The 5000-nt window shown below is 51.9% G+C and overlaps 1 protein-coding gene across 1 annotated transcript in view; it reads left to right on the top strand.

Moving 5' to 3' along the window:
* LOC308706903 (arf-GAP with dual PH domain-containing protein 1) overlaps positions 1–5000 on the top strand; it is a 43784-nt gene that overhangs the window by 24406 nt on the left and 14378 nt on the right. The window lies entirely within an intron of this gene.

Below are 5000 nucleotides of genomic sequence, written 5' to 3'. Positions count from 1 at the left end.
AGGTGGGGAATGGGATGATTGCGAACAGCTGGAGCACTGAACAAACACGTGAGCGGGACAACGCCCACTCCCGCAAACTCACAGACATGTAAACAACAATGACACGAGACGCAGAGGAAACAATGAATTCACAACCGTGACAGTACCCCCTCTCCTAGGAATGCCTCACGGCATTCCCAGAACTCCTTACCTGTCGATTGTAATCATCGATAAGGGAGTGATCCAGGATGTCACGAGCAGGAACCCAACTTCTCTCCTCCGGACCGTAACCTTCCCAATCCACCAAGTACTGAAATCCGCGTCCCCTCCGCCTGGAATCCAGGATACGACGAACCGAATAGGATGGTTCCCCATCTACGAGTCGCGGCGGGGGGGGAACCGGGGCTGGCGGATTAATGCGTGCAAAAAAGACGGGCTTAATTTTAGACACATGGAAAACGGGATGAATCCTCCTGTACACTGGAGGAAGATTGAGGCGGACTGTCACTGGATTAATGATCTTAGTGACAGAAAACGGGCCAATGAATTTGGGTGCCAGTTTATTGGAAACGGAGCGGAGCGGAATGTCCTTAGTAGAAAGCCACACTTTGGAACCGACGACGTATACGGGAGGCCTTGACCGGTGGCGATCGGCCTTGGCCTTGGTGCGTTCCCGCACTTGGAGGAGAGTCTCTCGGGCCCTCGTCCAAGTACGGTGACACCTCTGGATGAAGGCGTGGGCGGAGGAGACCGCGACTTCGGACTCAGTACTAGGAAAAACAGGTGGTTGGTACCCTACACTACACTTAAACGGAGATAGGCCCGTGGATGACACTGGTAAGGTATTGTGGGCGTACTCCACCATGGAAAGTTGTTGGCTCCAGGAGGAGGGATTCTTGGAGACCAAACATCGTAATGATCTTTCCAAATCTTGGTTGGCTCTCTCAGTTTGGCCATTGCTCTGGGGATGAAACCCAGAGGACAGACTGACCGTCGCCCCCAGTAATTTACAAAACTCTCGCCAAAATCTGGACACAAACTGGGGTCCCCTGTCAGAGACCACGTCTGTCGGGAGGCCATGTAACCGAAAGACGTGATCAACGACTGCCACCGCTGTCTCCTTGGCTGAAGGTAATTTGGGCAAGGGAATAAAGTGGGCTGCCTTCGAGAATCGGTCCACCACGGTCAAAACTACCGTGTTACCCTGGGAGGGTGGGAGGGCGGTGATAAAATCTAGAGCGATGTGGGACCAAGGTCTCGAAGGCACCGACAGCGGTTGAAGTAACCCAGCTGGGGGTCGATTGGACGACTTACCAGTGGCACAACTAGAGCAAGCCAAAACAAAATTGTGAACATCACGAGCCATCAGGGGCCACCAGAATCGCTGCTTAACTAGAAATATGGTACGACTCACCCCTGGATGGCAAGCTAGACTGGAACTATGACCCCACTGGACGACGTCTGATCGTAATTCCTCCGGCACAAATAAGCGGTTAGGTGGGCACCGGATCGGAGGCGTTACCCCTTCTAAGGCCTTCTTGACCTTCGATTCGACCTCCCATGTGAGCGAAGAGATAATCAGGTTCTCAGGAAAAATGCGCTCAGGAGTAGCTTCGTGTTCGGGACGATCAAAAATACGCGACAAAGAATCGGGTTTGACGTTTTTGGAACCCGGACGATAGGAAAGTGTAAAATCGAAACGACCGAAAAAAAGTGCCCACCGAGCCTGCCTGGAGTTCAATCTTTTAGCGGTTCTAATGTACTCCAAATTCTTGTGATCAGTCCAGACTGTAAAGGGTACCCCTGAACCCTCTAACCAGTGACGCCATTCCTCCAAAGCTAACTTGACTGCCAACAACTCCCGGTTACCAATGTCATAATTACGTTCGGCAGGAGATAATCGATGTGACAAAAACGCGCAGGGATGCATTCTGTCGTCTGAAGGTGAACGTTGTGAAAGCACTGCACCTACCCCCACCTCCGACGCATCGACCTCTACCACAAACTGACGTGAAGCATCAGGGGCTATGAGAATAGGAGCAGAAACAAAGCGGCTCTTGAGTTTGGCAAACGCAGCCTCAGCTGCGTCTGACCACCTGAACGCAGTTTTGGGAGAGGTCAAGGCAGTCAGAGGTGCGGCTAGTTGGCTGAAATTGCGAATAAAACGCCGATAGAAGTTGGCGAATCCCAGAAACCGCTGCAGGGCCTTGCGGGAATCTGGGATTGGCCACTCTACCACAGCCTTAACCTTGTCAGGGTCCATAAGCATACCTTCAGACGACACGATGTGTCCCAGGAAAGGAACTGACTGTGCATGGAAAACGCATTTCTCCGCCTTGACAAAAAGCCCATTCTCTAGCAACCTTTGAAGCACTAGTCGTACGTGTTGCACATGTTCCTGGAGAGACGAAGAAAAAATCAATATGTCATCCAGGTAAACATATATGAATTGATCGATCATGTCTCGCAACACATCATTGACTAATGCCTGGAAGACTGCGGGACTATTGGAAAGCCCAAAAGGCATAACCAAATATTCAAAATGCCCCCTAGGGGTGTTAAAAGCAGTCTTCCATTCGTCCCCCTCCCTGATGCGGACCAAATGATAAGCATTACGCAAGTCCAATTTAGTGAAGAGAGACGCTCCCTGCAACCTCTCGAAGGCTGAAGACATCAACGGCAAAGGATAAGTATTCTTTACCGTGATGTTATTCAGTCCTCGGTAATCAATGCAAGGTCGCAGAGAACCGTCCTTCTTCCCCACAAAAAAGAACCCCGCCCCCGCTGGAGAAGAGGAAGGGCGGATGAACCCGGTTGCTAGAGAATCAGAAATATATTTCTCCATAACCTCTCTCTCAGGAACTGAAAGTGAATAAATCTTGCCCTTAGGCGGAGACTTACCTGGCAATAAATCTATAGCACAGTCATAGGGACGATGCGGAGGGAGAGAAGCAGCTCTAGACTTACTGAACACTTCACTCAGGTCACGGTACTCCTCGGGCACGTTTGATAAATCCACCGCTTCCTCCTGTAACACAGGGACAGAAACAACAGAACAAGCAGACACAAGACACGAATTGTGACACTCAGTGCTCCAAGCTGAGATGGTCCGTCTTTTCCAGTCGATACGGGGGTTGTGTAAACTGAGCCATGGGTGTCCTAAAACTATGGGTGTGAGTTGAGAGTCCGTAATGTAAAATGATATAGTTTCAGCATGATTTCCAGAAGTGATGAGTGTGAGTTTCTCGGTAACCAAGGAGATAGTGGGTAAAGTCTGTCCGTTCAATGCGTTGACTGTGATCTTCTGGGAAAGTGTACGAAGTGGAATCTGTAATTGTAGTGCAAACTGATGATCCAAAAAGTTACCTTCTGCCCCAGAGTCAATGAGTGCAGTGCAGTGGTGATCCAGAGTTGACCATCTCAGTCTTACCGGGAGGATGGTGGAAGTGGATGAGGTCTTACCTGCGGAGATCCCACCCGATAGTAGCCTCAAACTTACTATCGGGCTGGGCCTTTTACTGGACAACTGTAGGCATAATGTCCGTTGCCACCACAATAGAGACAGAGGCCCTGGGATCTCCGCCTTTCTTTCTCCTCCCGGGAAAGCCGAGCTCGCCCCACCTGCATGGGCTCGGGATCGTGGGAGCCGAACGTGTCCAGGCCGCTGGACCGCTGGTTCTCACTCCGACTCTGAACTGGGTTGGTGGGTGTTCTCTGCCCAATCCTGGACAGACGGGCGTCCACTCTCAGGGCCAGGTCGATGAGTCCATTAAGCGTTGAAGGAAGGTCCAGGGCGTAGATCTCCCTCTGGACACGTTCGGCCAGCCCATGCAGGAAATGGTCCCACTGCGCCTCCTCGTTCCAGCGACACCCGGCCGCCAGGGTCTTAAACTCGATGGAATAGTCAGATACCGATCGGTCTCCTTGGCGTAGGTCAGTCAAGACCCTGGCAGCCTCCTTCCCCTCGGCGGCTCGGTCGAAGACACGTCTCATCTCCGCCGAGAGGGCTTGGAACGAGGAGCAGCACTGGTCTTGATTCTCCCACACTGCAGTTCCCCAAAGCGCCGCTCTCCCAGTCAGTAGCGTCAAAACGAAGGCTACTTTCGCCTCCTCCTTTTCAAAAGTTCTGGGCTGTAATGAGAAATGCATACTGCAACGTGTCAGAAATGGACGGCAGAAATTCGGCTCACCAGAGTATAATTCAGGCGTGGGCAGTCTGGGTTCCGACTGGGAGAGAGGCACAGGTGGTGTGGGAGGAACTGCAAGTGCAGCTGGAGGTGCTGGCGCAGTGGGGGGTTGTAGCTGATGAAATCGCTGGGTGAGCTCGGACACCTGTGTGACCAGAGTCTGGATAGCGCGTCCTGTCTCCCCCTGGCTGCGATCCTGTGCATCCATCCGGCCGATGCATACTCGAATGAAATCCTCCAGTGAAGCAGATGAATCACCCGCTGCTCCCATCGTTTGGTCCATCCGTTCTGTCATGACAGAAGACTGGAAACAATTGCAGGTGAACAATATTTATTTGGAACTCAAACACAGAATAAGACAATTCAGGAATGAAAGTTCCTCTCAGGGTGCGGTCGCGATCTCACGTGCAGCAATCAGCTCCGGACGGTCCACACAGGGGGAAACGCTCAGACTCGGACACACAGGGACTTCGATGGTCAGGTGCTCGGTGCTGAGTGCTGGTGCTCGGTGATCGGTGCTCGGGTGCGGTGAAACAACAGGGATCCACTGAAGACACGACAACCCGGAAGACGACACGAACAAACACGCAGGAACAGCAAACAACGGATGGACACTGGAATGGAGAGATGAGTGAGTATAAATAGGGAACGGTAATGTGAAACAGCTGAGGTGGGGAATGGGATGATTGCGAACAGCTGGAGCACTGAACAAACACGTGAGCGGGACAACGCCCACTCCCGCAAACTCACAGACATGTAAACAACAATGACACGAGACGCAGAGGAAACAATGAATTCACAACCGTGACATCCATTTCATCATTCTTCAAACAT

Source organism: Scardinius erythrophthalmus (assembly GCF_964197995.2).
Source record: "Scardinius erythrophthalmus genome assembly, chromosome: 18".
Taxonomy (NCBI): Eukaryota; Metazoa; Chordata; class Actinopteri; order Cypriniformes; family Leuciscidae; genus Scardinius; species Scardinius erythrophthalmus.
Note: the sequence above shows the minus strand (reverse complement) of the source record. Positions and strands in the feature narration are given on the sequence as shown.